Consider the following 14,528-nt stretch of genomic DNA (forward strand, 5'->3'; position numbering starts at 1 on the left):
CACCGGAGACTGTTACCTCCCTTCCTGAGTCTGGCAGCCAGACTTTTTGCTTTACACCACGAATCTCCTGAAACGTCAGTGAATTGTCCCGTAAGCTCTCACTCTGCTTCGGCTCTGACATTTGTTTGTATTGCTCAGTAGGCGAGAGGTTCCTGGGTTAATGTTTAACAGCAATATTATCACAGTCAACAGTGAGGCCTGTATTGTGAGGTGCAGCCTCATGCTGCCATGTGCTCATGCACTTCATTGTTCTGTCCCGTAGAAGGGAGTCAGCCTTTAGATATGCCTCTAAGCTCACAGCCATTGCAGCTTGGTGTCCAGCGGAGTTTATTGAAAATCTAATAAATCGTCTGTCTTATAAAGGATTTGTGGTGCACATGTGTGAGGCAGCATCACTGGGGTGGACAGGATGGCTTTATATGTGCAAGGTATGTTTTTTGATGTTTTTGGCACAGAGATGCACATCTTTACATGTTAACATTCTTAATATGTCACGAAGTTCAGACTGGTACTTAATATGCTTGTTACACACATTGTGGACACAGTTTGCTGATATTTTATTCACTGTCTCTTTGACCTTTTGAGCAACAAAAGCTTTTTATCACATGTTGTCATCTTAAGCATAAAATCACCACAAGGCATGTAAATATCGAAAGAAGCTTTAATTCTGTAAATTAATAATTGAAAAATGTAAACAAAAAGCAAAAATCATACAAAACCTTTATTTCCAACTGAAAAAAATAAAGCTACGTCAATATGCTTTCCCTTTCATCAGCCAGACAATTACAGGGAGTTCACACAGACACAACAAATATCATATAAACAAAAGGTCAACATGAATAACATATAAGCAAACAAACAGCTTAGCAAGAATGACATATAAACAAACAGCACAGAGATGCATTTTCATACTGTTGAGGAGGGAGGGGGAGGATAATGCTCAGATGAAAAGGCCGCACTGCGTCGCTGTGTGCAGAATGGCACGGCAAGTCTCAGCAGCTGCAGTCAGGGACTCAGGAGCTATGCTATGTTTCACCCTGACCTTAATTGTTAAAGTGCGCAGCATGTTTGGGTTAGACCAGGACACGTGTATCATAAACTTTTTTTAATGCTGGACAGTCATAGTGTAGCAATTGCAATCTGTTCCTTTATTCAAAGGTTAGTTAAGGCCTTTAACACACCTTGTGTTTTATACAGTTCATAAACAGTATTTTCAACATCACATAGCTCTTTGATTGTTTGGTTTTTGGCCTATTCGTTGGCAATTGGGTGAAAATAATTGCTGAAAAATCAAAGAGCCATGGGGATACTCTGATTCCCACTCAAAAGGTTCCTTTGAAGTATGAACCGTCATGTAGTTTCTCTGACTAAAACATAAATATATTTTTTTGATGTCTTTTGGAGAAGTCCAGCTGTTGACGACGAGCAAAAGCACAGATGCAAGCATGTAGCCTTTTTTACCCACTTTTGGCCCCTTAAAATGTTCATTCCCACTTTGTTTCAATGCTTTGTTTTCCAGCCTGCACCCCTCCATCCTTCAGGGAGGGCGCACTGGATAGGTGCAGCTCTCGTTTTTGGGGGACTTTGGGACGCCTCGGAATGAGCCCCACAGCCGCGGAGCGAGGTCCGCATCGCCATGGCAGGACCCACGGAGCTCTGAACAGCTGCCGGCGGTCCTGGTGCTGGTCCTGGTGCTCCCGGCTCTCACACGGCGTGTATGGGCTGCACCCTGGAGGCCTGATACTTGGGTTTGCCGCAGCAGCAGCAGTGGGCACAGGACAGCAGGATCATGAGCAGGAAGGTGGCTGTGGGGAAACAGGGGCAACCACATCCTCAGCAGGAGAAATCCTGCGTCATGTGTTACTCATTGCGGTCTTGATGACGTGATAACATTTTTCTCTTGTCCTGGCATTTTGAAAGGTGGCTAACTTCACTGTTGACCAACCCAGAGTGAGTCTGAGAATGACTGGACTTTCAGTGGCATAGTGAGACATCCATCCATCCATCCATCCATGCGCCTATCCATCTTCTAGATATGTTCAATAATATTTCAGTAATATTTTTTATTTATTTCAGTTCTACTGTAATTACTGCTCCAGTCTAATTGGCACACATGACAGCAGCCTCTCTCTAAGCATCGATATCGAGGAGGTCAGTAGGTTACGCACCAATGAAGAGGACTAGGACGAAGAAAAGTCCTAGTTCCGCAGCGCTAGCATGGGGCAGGCCCTGCAGCTTCACCCAGACCTTCTGCAGCAGGTCCAGCACCTCCTGCTTCGCTTCCATGTTGCCTTATCGATGCTGTTTCTCAAAGATGGGTGCAGGCTTTCTGGAAGGTCGGCTGAAACAAACAGATTTCTTTGGTTTGCCTGTGACACACCAAAAATTCGTAAAGCAATGAACATCTTAGTTTGAAGTGGTTTAACAGGTAAGACCATTTCAGATTTACCTGTGCACAACTGATAAACACTACCAGTCAAAAGTTTTCTACATCTGCATGTTCCTCACTTAACATTTGCTAAACATCCACTCAATACTGTTTGATAACAGATAAATTTACAGTATGTTCATCATTTGAGTACCCTTATTAGCATGGAAATGTCGTATCTTTGGTTCATCAAAGTGACCTCCTTTAGTAGTTGTAACAGCAGAGAAAATTCGAGACATTCTTACTACAAGGGACATTAAATACTGCTCTGTTTCTTGGGATGAAACAGTTAACTAGCGCATGAAAGTTAATCACCAAACAACCAGTTAGTAGGATATCAGACATGCATTGTTACATACTTTTTCCATGTTATAAAAGAAACTTGTTTTATTTAACTTTTATTTTCATTTATAGTTGTTCACTCAACTCCCCATGCTTAAGACTTATAAATCTGCAGTTTATGAAATAAAAGGAAAAGTGGTAAAAATCTGCAGTGTGTAAAAGCTTTTGGCTGGTGTATCTTAAACAGATCAGACTGATAGACCTGGAAGCTGCCAGATTTTGCTCCTCTCTGAATGGGCCACCGTGGGTACAGTGTAAATAGGGGCCTCTCTCTGCTTTTTCGGAATCGGAGCAAGTAGTCAAGTGCAGTATAAACATTCGACAGAACATTGGTTTGCCTTATAATTATGAACCCGCAAGACTTTTTCAGGATCAGCACGCCAAGTGAACCTTGTAATAGCCGGAGACATGAGGGCGACTCCCATGTGGGCCGATGAGGGTGGGGAGCGTCACTGGCCGGCCAGTTTGGAGGGAGATAGATAGGTCATCCCATTGTGACAGTGAAACTCTAATGGGGGGTCAGAGCACACAGTGGCGACATGGACAGCTGTTGTTTACAAGCAGGATCGTCCATTCTCACACCAGCTAGTATTAAACAGCACAAAGGATCGTTCAAGGGCTCACAAGCTGGACATGAGCTGTGTGGAACACAAAACTCGAATTTCCCCACCCCAGTCAACACATTCACCCCCCTGCGATACTGTGTCAGTGGTTCATGCCAAGGGAGGCTGGCCCAGCAGGTGCCGCCTGACAGTGAGTGGTGCTCGTGGCCCCATCCACACTCACACACCCCTACTTTAAAAATGGGAGCGACCTTATGAGTGTGCTGAGGGATGGAGCTGCCCGTCCCCGCCTCTCGGGTATCCCGGCGTAACCCGCCCTGGCCCTGAGCTGGCCGCACTGGTCCTATGCTGGCCGCACTGGCCCTGAGCTGGCCGCACTGGTCCTGAGCTGGCCGCACTGGCACGGGGCAGCTAGAACGTGCCATGTAGTGTCCAGCTTCTCTCAGGCAGTCACGCACCTGCTGCCAGCAAGGCAGTTTTTTTATAGACCGTCTGACACACATGCGAATGCTGCTATTTCTGATGCGCGGTCGTCAGCGTTCCGACTCTCCGCACGGCGTGCGTCCGCAGTGTGTTTGCGTGTGAAATTCCTGCTGGGAATGTATATGCAAATATGAAGGTTCATTCCTATGGGACAAGACATAATGGGCTGGAGAATCCACTGGTTTTGTTTTCATGTGTGCTGGCTGCCGTCTGCCCATCTGGCTGGGTTTCTCAATGAGGGGGGGGGCTGGGGGGGAAGGGGAGATCAGCTGCATGGGGGCTGGCGGGGGCTCTCCAGCTGATTGTCACAGTTCTAAGGAGTGAAGGCATTTCTGAGCCACCTGCCCGGGTGCTCACGGAGAACGCCTGACCGCTGCAGCCATTTCCCTTCTTGCTCTTTATCTATCTCACCATCTCTTCTTTTTTGTCCGTCTCTCGATTTATTTGCAAGAACTGAGAGTCGATTTTGCAGGCAGTTTTTTTGTGTCATACTCTGCATTCAGACAAAGCCAGCAAGCAAAACTATCTCCCACACTGATGTCTGTCTTTCTCCGAACTCACATAAGAGCAGAACTCTCTACGGATTTGCAGAAGTTCTTGTTTCTCCTTGCACACTTGACACACCCCTGTTTCACACACTCATGCACTCACAACTATGCTCTACATTTCTCCTCCCCCCATCTGGACTCCATCTGAAGCATTACGGACGTGGTAGCCAATGAGTTTCTCACACTGAAAGGTTGCACAACAAACTCAGCGTGTGACATCTGCGCATCCAAACACGGCAGCTTTCATACGCAACACAGAACTGTTTCTTACCTCCAGGAATGGGAAGGTAGTTACTCTTCACTTTAGGGCACCTTCTCTGACTTGTCTCTCAGTCGTTTTTCTGTTGCTGGAGGTTTCAATCACCCAAGAACAACAAACCAAACACGAAAAAATGCAATTTAGCTTGGGCGATTTTTGAACTTTAGAATTTGATTGAAAAACAAACTTTTCTCCACGAGTTTACTTTTCTGCCCTGTTCCTTCTTGCTGTGTTGTTTTTCCTATTTTACTTGTTTTTCTTTTTTCTTGCTCAGTTACTTTCTTCTGAGTAAATTTCACATGTTTTTACTGGTGCTTGTTTATCCTTTTGTCACTTTAACAGCAAATTAGTTCGTATCCAGGCCTCCATGTACTTCTTCACTCTTTTCTTGCACTTTTCTTATGATTTTTTTCTGCTCTGTGTTTCTCTTTTCTTTGCTCTCTCTCTCTCTCTCGCTCGCTCGCTCGCTCGCTCTCTTGCTCCGTCACTCGCAAAGCCAGCTGCTCTTGAGACAGACTGCCACCCTTTTTTTGTTTCTGGTCACCGTGGAGACTGGGTTTCCTTTTACCACAAATGGAATGAGGGGCCAGGGCAACACTGTCTATTTGTATGGCTCAGAAATGGGCTCCCAGCTGACATACAAACACTTCTGTGTGTGTGTGTCATGCGTGTATCTTTTGTGCATCTGTTCTTGCAATTATGCTTAATGTGTATACGTGTGTAAAACTCCCCCAAACCATCAATATCTTAAACAGTCAGAGAGTATAAAGGTTAAGGACATTTCTAAACCATATTTTTCCAGAGAAAGAAATAATCCCAGGCATTTTCCTTTTCTTTGTACTTTATTGATGAAAAACAATATAGCCTGGAATACATTCCACAATGTAGGAAACACTCAAAGGTCTACTCTATTAATGAGCTGTCAGAACTGCCCCCCAACCATGTACTACTATATAGAGGGGGGGAGAGAGGTGGGTATGGAGCTGGGATTTCCAATAAAATGCAATGGGCAATTTTATATGACTGGTGGAAGGTGGAAACCAGTTAAACGTACAGAGAGCATTAATGTTGAACAGGGTGGATAACAGTAATTAGCAAGAAAGAAAAAGGAGACAATTGCTGTGTTACATTTAATCTCAGAAGAGGACAAATCTGGACAGTTTGACCCTTTATGCATGATCTCACCGGACTGGCAAAATTAATATGCAGGAGTATCTCATTAATGCAAGTTGATAGTCAGCACAAGTTGATATTTAATGCCGCCAAGTATGAGTCTGCGTCTCTGGTGTTCTGCTTAACATGCATTTTAATGCACTCCCACCTATCGTCGCAGAATAGCTATCAGCCTCCTGAAATATGAGTGGTGTGACTCTCTAAATGCCATTTGGCAAAAAAAAAAACATCCGTCTATGAACATTTACTCACCCTGGACGTGTGGGCTGTACTTCACACCTCTCTGCATCTCTACGCATATTTATAAGAGGCCACACGCTATTCGACGAAGGAGAAGGCTTCAGCCAATCAGACATTTCGAAAGTTACATTAGTGAAAAGCTCATTCGCGGCGTCAGCGGCTGAAGAGGCGGCCTCCCGAACGGAGGAACGCGTGCTGCCTTTAAGGGGAGCCATGGGAATGAGCTGTTACTGACGTACCCATTTGTGTGTGTTACATCTAAGCATGTCAGACCATTTTTGGATTTGTTTCCTCACCCATTCAAGGCCGACTTCTGTTTGCACACCTCATCCACTAGCTAATATTAGTACCATTACCTGTTGTGTAGGAATATAATATAAATGAAATTTTATTAGATATTCAGTGTCGCAGTTTCAGGGATATGGGTGTCGTAGGAAACTCCTTAGTAGCAAACGGCATGGTGCACGCTTGACAGTGGTGTGTCCTGCAATGGGACTGGGGGCTCAATATCAACAGACCAAACATCTGCAGTGGAGAGAGCTGGAGAGCAAAATCCTGAACCACAGTCCATTGAGTGTGTGAGATTCCACGTCATTCTCCCTCTTGGGGACATGTGGCCTTGATGGCCCATAATCCAGAGGTAGATGGATCAAAACCCTCTTCTGCTAAGGAGTTGGGTTAAATTATGTTAATAAAACATGCTTTTGTGGTAATGCCTGAGTTTGTAAGGCAATGGGTGCGCAATATCCTGCCATTTCCCAACGTAGGTTCAGAACCTACTGTCAGAGCTCTACGTAGCAGAGATCCTACTTTCAAAGTTCTACCCAGTTCCTTATGTAGCAGAGAGGCGCAGCGGAAGCGGTCTGGGCCCGTAACTCAGAGATCCTTGTGTAGCAGAGTGGTGCAGCGGAAGCGTGCTGGGCCCATAACCCAGAGGTTGATGGATCGAAACCATCCTCTGCTAATGAGTTGGGTTAAATTATGTTAATAAAACATACTACCGCGGTAATACCTGAGTTTGTATGGCAATGGGTACACAATCTGCTGCCTTTTCCCCACGTAGGTTCAGATCCTACTGTCAAAGTTCTACCAACTTCCTTATGTAGCAGAGTGGCGCAGCGGAAGCGGTTTGGGCCCATAACTCAGAGTTCCTTGTGTAGCAGAGTGGCGCAGCGGAAGCGTGCTGGGCCCATAACCCAGAGGTCGATGGATCGAAACCATTCTCTGCTAATGAGTTGGATTAAATTATGTTAATAAAACATCCTATTGTGGTAATGCCTGAGTTTGTAAGGCAATGGGTGCGCAATCTCCTGCCATTTCCCAACGTAGGTTCAGAACCTACTGTCAAAGTTCTACGTGGCAGGGTGGCGCAGCGGAAGCGTGCTGGGCCCATAACCCAGAGGTCGATGGATCGAAACCATCCTCTGCTAAGGAGTTGGGTTAAATTATGTTAATAAAACATACTATTGTGGTAATGCCTGAGTTTGTAAGGCAATGGGTGCGCAATCTCCTGCCATTTCCCAACGTAGGTTCAGAACCTACTGTCAAAGTTCTACGTAGCAGAGTGGCGCAGCGGAAGCGTGCTGGGCCCATAACCCAGAGATCGATGGATCGAAACCATCCTCTGCTAAGGAGTTGGGTTAAATTATGTTAATAAAACATACTATTGTGGTAATGCCTGAGTTTGTAAGGCAATGGGTGCGCAATCTCCTGCCATTTCCCAACGTAGGTTCAGAACCTACTGTCAAAGTTCTACACAGCTCTTTACGTAGCAGAGTGGCGCAGTGGAAGCGTGCTGGGCCCATAACCCAGAGGTCCATGGATCGAAACCATTCTCTGCTAATGACTTTGATAAAATTATGTTGATAAAACATACTACCGCAGAAATACCTGAGTTTGTATGGCAATGGGTACACAATCTGCTGCCTTTTCCCCACGTAGGTTCAGATCCTACTGTCAAAGTTCTACCAACTTCCTTATGTAGCAGAGTGGCGCAGCGGAAGCGGTTTGGGCCCATAACTCAGACTTCCTTGTGTAGCAGAGTGGCGCAGCGGAAGTGTGCTGGGCCCATAACCCAGAGGTCGATGGATCGAAACCATCCTCTGCTAATGAGTTGGATTATATTATGTTGATAAAACATACTATTGTGGTAATGCCTCAGTTTGTATGGCAATGGGTACACAATCTGCTGCCTTTTCCCCACGTAGGTTCAGATCCTACTGTCAAAGTTCTACCAACTTCCTTATGTAGCAGAGTGGCGCAGCGGAAGCGGTTTGGGCCCATAACTCAGAGTTCCTTGTGTAGCAGAGTGGCGCAGCGGAAGCGTGCTGGGCCCATAACCCAGAGGTCGATGGATCGAAACCATCCTCTGCTAAGGAGTTGGATTAAATTATGTTAATAAAACATCCTATTGTGGTAATGCCTGAGTTTGTAAGGCAATGGGTGCGCAATCTCCTGCCATTTCCCAACGTAGGTTCAGAACCTACTGTCAAAGTTCTACGCAGCTTTTTACGTAGCAAAGTGGCGCAGCGGAAGCGTGCTGGGCCCATAACCCAGAGGTCGGTGGATCGAAACCATTCTCTGCTAATGAGTTGGATTAAATTATGTTAATAAAACATCCTATTGTGGTAATGCCTGAGTTTGTAAGGCAATTGGTGCGCAATCTCCTGCCATTTCCCAACGTAGGTTCAGAACCTACTGTCAGAGCTCTACGTAGCAGAGATCCTACTTTCAAAGTTCTACCCAGTTCCTTATGTAGCAGAGAGGCGCAGCGGAAGCGGTCTGGGCCCGTAACTCAGAGATCCTTGTGTAGCAGAGTGGCGCAGCGGAAGCGTGCTGGGCCCATAACCCAGAGGTTGATGGATCGAAACCATCCTCTGCTAATGAGTTGGGTTAAATTATGTTAATAAAACATACTACCGCGGTAATACCTGAGTTTGTATGGCAATGGGTACACAATCTGCTGCCTTTTCCCCACGTAGGTTCAGATCCTACTGTCAAAGTTCTACCAACTTCCTTATGTAGCAGAGTGGCGCAGCGGAAGCGGTTTGGGCCCATAACTCAGAGTTCCTTGTGTAGCAGAGTGGCGCAGCGGAAGCGTGCTGGGCCCATAACCCAGAGGTCGATGGATCGAAACCATTCTCTGCTAATGAGTTGGATTAAATTATGTTAATAAAACATCCTATTGTGGTAATGCCTGAGTTTGTAAGGCAATGGGTGCGCAATCTCCTGCCATTTCCCAACGTAGGTTCAGAACCTACTGTCAAAGTTCTACGTGGCAGGGTGGCGCAGCGGAAGCGTGCTGGGCCCATAACCCAGAGGTCGATGGATCGAAACCATCCTCTGCTAAGGAGTTGGGTTAAATTATGTTAATAAAACATACTATTGTGGTAATGCCTGAGTTTGTAAGGCAATGGGTGCGCAATCTCCTGCCATTTCCCAACGTAGGTTCAGAACCTACTGTCAAAGTTCTACGTAGCAGAGTGGCGCAGCGGAAGCGTGCTGGGCCCATAACCCAGAGATCGATGGATCGAAACCATCCTCTGCTAAGGAGTTGGGTTAAATTATGTTAATAAAACATACTATTGTGGTAATGCCTGAGTTTGTAAGGCAATGGGTGCGCAATCTCCTGCCATTTCCCAACGTAGGTTCAGAACCTACTGTCAAAGTTCTACACAGCTCTTTACGTAGCAGAGTGGCGCAGTGGAAGCGTGCTGGGCCCATAACCCAGAGGTCCATGGATCGAAACCATTCTCTGCTAATGACTTTGATAAAATTATGTTGATAAAACATACTACCGCAGAAATACCTGAGTTTGTATGGCAATGGGTACACAATCTGCTGCCTTTTCCCCACGTAGGTTCAGATCCTACTGTCAAAGTTCTACCAACTTCCTTATGTAGCAGAGTGGCGCAGCGGAAGCGGTTTGGGCCCATAACTCAGACTTCCTTGTGTAGCAGAGTGGCGCAGCGGAAGTGTGCTGGGCCCATAACCCAGAGGTCGATGGATCGAAACCATCCTCTGCTAATGAGTTGGATTATATTATGTTGATAAAACATACTATTGTGGTAATGCCTCAGTTTGTATGGCAATGGGTACACAATCTGCTGCCTTTTCCCCACGTAGGTTCAGATCCTACTGTCAAAGTTCTACCAACTTCCTTATGTAGCAGAGTGGCGCAGCGGAAGCGGTTTGGGCCCATAACTCAGAGTTCCTTGTGTAGCAGAGTGGCGCAGCGGAAGCGTGCTGGGCCCATAACCCAGAGGTCGATGGATCGAAACCATCCTCTGCTAAGGAGTTGGATTAAATTATGTTAATAAAACATCCTATTGTGGTAATGCCTGAGTTTGTAAGGCAATGGGTGCGCAATCTCCTGCCATTTCCCAACGTAGGTTCAGAACCTACTGTCAAAGTTCTACGCAGCTTTTTACGTAGCAAAGTGGCGCAGCGGAAGCGTGCTGGGCCCATAACCCAGAGGTCGGTGGATCGAAACCATTCTCTGCTAATGAGTTGGATTAAATTATGTTAATAAAACATCCTATTGTGGTAATGCCTGAGTTTGTAAGGCAATTGGTGCGCAATCTCCTGCCATTTCCCAACGTAGGTTCAGAACCTACTGTCAAAGTTCTACGCAGCTCTTTACGTAGCAGAGTGGCGCAGCGGAAGCGTGCTGGGCCCATAACCCAGAGGTCGATGGATCGAAACCATCCTCTGCTAAGGAGTTGGGTTAAATTATGTTAATAAAACATACTATTGTGGTAATGACTGAGTTTGTAAGGCAATGGGTGCGCAATCTCCTGCCATTTCCCAACGTAGGTTCAGAACCTACTGTCAAAGTTCTACGCAGCGGAAGCGTGCTGGGCCCATAACCCAGAGGTCGATGGATCGAAACCATCCTCTGCTAAGGAGTTGGGTTAAATTATGTTAATAAAACATACTATTGTGGTAATGCCTGAGTTTGTAAGGCAATGGGTGCGCAATCTCCTGCCATTTCCCAACGTAGGTTCAGAACCTACTGTCAAAGTTCTACACAGCTCTTTACGTAGCAGAGTGGCGCAGCGGAAGTGTGCCTGGCCCATAACCCAGAGGTCGATGGATCGAAACCATTCTCTGCTAATGACTTTGATAAAATTATGTTGATAAAACATACTACCGCGGAAATACCTGAGTTTGTATGGCAATGGGTACACAATCTGCTGCCTTTTCCCCACGTAGGTTCAGATCCTACTGTCAAAGTTCTACCAAGTTCCTTATGTAGCAGAGTGGCGCAGCGGATGCGGTTTGGGCCCATAACTGAGATGTCCTTGAGTAGCAGTGTGGCGCAGCGGAAGCGTGCTGGGCCCATAACCCAGAGGTCGATGGATCAAAACCATCTTCTGCTAAGGAGTTGGATTAAATTATGTTGATAAAACATACTACCGCGGTAATACCTGAGTTTGTATGGCAATGGATACACAATCTGCTGCCTTTTCCCCACGAAGGTTCAGATCCTACTTTCAAAGTTCTACCCAGTTCCTTATGTAGCAGAGAGGCGCAGCGGAAGCGGTCTGGGCCCGTAACTCGGAGATCCTTGTGTAGCAGAGTGGCGCAGCGGAAGCGTGCTGGGCCCATAACCCAGAGGTCGATGGATCGAAACCATCCTCTGCTAATGAGTTGGGTTAAATTATGTTAATAAAACATACTACCGCGGTAATACCTGAGTTTGTATGGCAATGGGTACACAATCTGCTGCCTTTTTCCCACGTAGGTTCAGATCCTACTGTCAAAGTTCTACCAACTTCCTTATGTAGCAGAGTGGCGCAGCAGAAGCGGTTTGGGCCCATAACTCAGAGCTCCTTGTGTAGCAGAGTGGCGCAGCGGAAGCATGCTGGGCCCATAACCCAGAGGTCGATGGATCGAAACCATCCTCTGCTAAGGAGTTGGATTAAATTATGTTAATAAAACATCCTATTGTGGTAATGCCTGAGTTTGTAAGGCAATGGGTGCGCAATCTCCTGCCATTTCCGAACGTAGGTTCAGAACCTACTGTCAAAGTTCTACGCAGCTTTTTACGTAGCAAAGTGGCGCAGCGGAAGTGGCGCAGCGGATACTTTCAAAGTTCTACCCAGTTCCTTATGTAGCAGAGAGGCGCAGCGGAAGCGGTCTGGGCCCGTAACTCAGAGATCCTTGTGTAGCAGAGTGGCGCAGTGGAAGCGTGCTGGGCCCATAACCCAGAGGTCGATGGATCGAAACCATCCTCTGCTAATGAGTTGGGTTAAATTATGTTAATAAAACATACTACCGCGGTAATACCTGAGTTTGTATGGCAATGGGTACACAATCTGCTGCCTTTTCCCCACGTAGGTTCAGATCCTACTGTCAAAGTTCTACCAACTTCCTTATGTAGCAGAGTGGCGCAGCGGAAGCGGTCTGGGCCCGTAACTCAGAGATCCTTGTGTAGCAGAGTGGCGCAGCGGAAGCGTGCTGGGCCCATAACCCAGAGGTCGATGGATCGAAACCATCCTCTGCTAATGAGTTGGGTTAAATTATGTTAATAAAACATACTACCGCGGTAATACCTGAGTTTGTATGGCAATGGGTACACAATCTGCTGCCTTTTCCCCACGTAGGTTCAGATCCTACTGTCAAAGTTCTACCAAGTTCCTTATGTAGCAGAGTGGCGCAGCGGAAGCGGTTTGGGCCCATAACTCAGAGTTCTTTGTGTAGCAGAGTGGCGCAGCGGAAGCGTGCTGGGCCCATAACCCAGAGGTCGATGGATCGAAACCATCCTCTGCTAAGGAGTTGGATTAAATTATGTTAATAAAACATCCTATTGTGGTAATGCCTGAGTTTGTAAGGCAATGGGTGCGCAATCTCCTGCCATTTCCCAACGTAGGTTCAGAACCTACTGTCAAAGTTCTACGCAGCTTTTTACGTAGCAAAGTGGCGCAGCGGAAGCGTGCTGGGCCCATAACCCAGAGGTCGATGGATCGAAACCATTCTCTGCTAATGAGTTGGATTAAATTATGTTAATAAAACATCCTATTGTGGTAATGCCTGAGTTTGTAAGGCAATTGGTGCGCAATCTCCTGCCATTTCCCAACGTAGGTTCAGAACCTACTGTCAAAGTTCTACGCAGCTCTTTACGTAGCAGAGTGGCGCAGCGGAAGCGTGCTGGGCCCATAACCCAGAGGTCGATGGATCGAAACCATCCTCTGCTAAGGAGTTGGGTTAAATTATGTTAATAAAGCATACTATTGTGGTAATGCCTGAGTTTGTAAGGCAATGGGTGCGCAATCTCCTGCCATTTCCCAACGTAGGTTCAGAACCTACTGTCAAAGTTCTACGCAGCGGAAGCGTGCTGGGCCCATAACCCAGAGGTCGATGGATCGAAACCATCCTCTGCTAAGGAGTTGGATTAAATTATGTTAATAAAACATCCTATTGTGGTAATGCCTGAGTTTGTAAGGCAATGGGTGCGCAATCTCCTGCCATTTCCGAACGTAGGTTCAGAACCTACTGTCAAAGTTCTACACAGCTTTTTACGTAGCAAAGTGGCGCAGCGGAAGTGGCGCAGCGGATACTTTCAAAGTTCTACCCAGTTCCTTATGTAGCAGAGAGGCGCAGCGGAAGCGGTCTGGGCCCGTAACTCAGAGATCCTTGTGTAGCAGAGTGGCGCAGTGGAAGCGTGCTGGGCCCATAACCCAGAGGTCGATGGATCGAAACCATCCTCTGCTAATGAGTTGGGTTAAATTATGTTAATAAAACATACTACCGCGGTAATACCTGAGTTTGTATGGCAATGGGTACACAATCTGCTGCCTTTTCCCCACGTAGGTTCAGATCCTACTGTCAAAGTTCTACCAACTTCCTTATGTAGCAGAGTGGCGCAGCGGAAGTGGTCTGGGCCCGTAACTCAGAGCTCCTTGTGTAGCAGAGTGGCGCAGCGGAAGCGTGCTGGGCCCATAACCCAGAGGTCGATGGATCGAAACCATCCTCTGCTAAGGAGTTGGATTAAATTATGTTAATAAAACATCCTATTGTGGTAATGCCTGAGTTTGTAAGGCAATGGGTGCGCAATCTCCTGCCATTTCCCAACGTAGGTTCAGAACCTGCTGTCAAAGTTCTACGCAGCTTTTTACGTAGCAAAGTGGCGCAGCGGAAGCGTGCTGGGCCCATAACCCAGAGGTCGATGGATCGAAACCATTCTCTGCTAATGAGTTGGATTAAATTATGTTAATAAAACATCCTATTGTGGTAATGCCTGAGTTTGTAAGGCAATTGGTGCGCAATCTCCTGCCATTTCCCAACGTAGGTTCAGAACCTACTGTCAAAGTTCTACGCAGCTCTTTACGTAGCAGAGTGGCGCAGCGGAAGCGTGCTGGGCCCATAACCCAGAGGTCGATGGATCGAAACCATCCTCTGCTAAGGAGTTGGGTTAAATTATGTTAATAAAACATACTATTGTGGTAATGCCTGAGTTTGTAAGGCAATGGGTGCACAATCTCCTGCCA

At 46.5% G+C, this 14,528-nt stretch overlaps 1 long non-coding RNA gene and 4 other non-coding genes across 5 annotated transcripts; 4 read left to right on the forward strand and 1 right to left on the reverse strand.

Moving 5' to 3' along the window:
- Positions 1–643: 643 nt before the first annotated feature.
- LOC111856687 (uncharacterized) lies at positions 644–5,080 on the reverse strand. Its single transcript, XR_002841193.2, has 3 exons — positions 4,636–5,080; positions 2,169–2,341; positions 644–1,805 (listed from the first exon to the last, which is right to left on the reverse strand). It is a non-coding gene; the product is annotated as an uncharacterized lncRNA (long non-coding RNA).
- A 2,314-nt stretch (positions 5,081–7,394) lies between these two features.
- Positions 7,395–7,466, forward strand: trnam-cau (transfer RNA methionine (anticodon CAU)). The gene has a single exon. It is a non-coding gene; the product is annotated as a tRNA-Met (tRNA).
- A 1,846-nt stretch (positions 7,467–9,312) lies between these two features.
- On the forward strand, positions 9,313–9,384 carry trnam-cau (transfer RNA methionine (anticodon CAU)). Its single transcript has one exon. It is a non-coding gene; the product is annotated as a tRNA-Met (tRNA).
- A 2,823-nt stretch (positions 9,385–12,207) lies between these two features.
- On the forward strand, positions 12,208–12,279 carry trnam-cau (transfer RNA methionine (anticodon CAU)). The gene has a single exon. It is a non-coding gene; the product is annotated as a tRNA-Met (tRNA).
- Positions 12,280–13,680: 1,401 nt separating this feature from the next.
- trnam-cau (transfer RNA methionine (anticodon CAU)) lies at positions 13,681–13,752 on the forward strand. The gene has a single exon. It is a non-coding gene; the product is annotated as a tRNA-Met (tRNA).
- The last annotated feature ends 776 nt before the right edge of the window (positions 13,753–14,528 follow it).

This window comes from Paramormyrops kingsleyae, chromosome 5, assembly GCF_048594095.1.
Source record: "Paramormyrops kingsleyae isolate MSU_618 chromosome 5, PKINGS_0.4, whole genome shotgun sequence".
Lineage (NCBI taxonomy): Eukaryota > Metazoa > Chordata > Actinopteri > Osteoglossiformes > Mormyridae > Paramormyrops > Paramormyrops kingsleyae.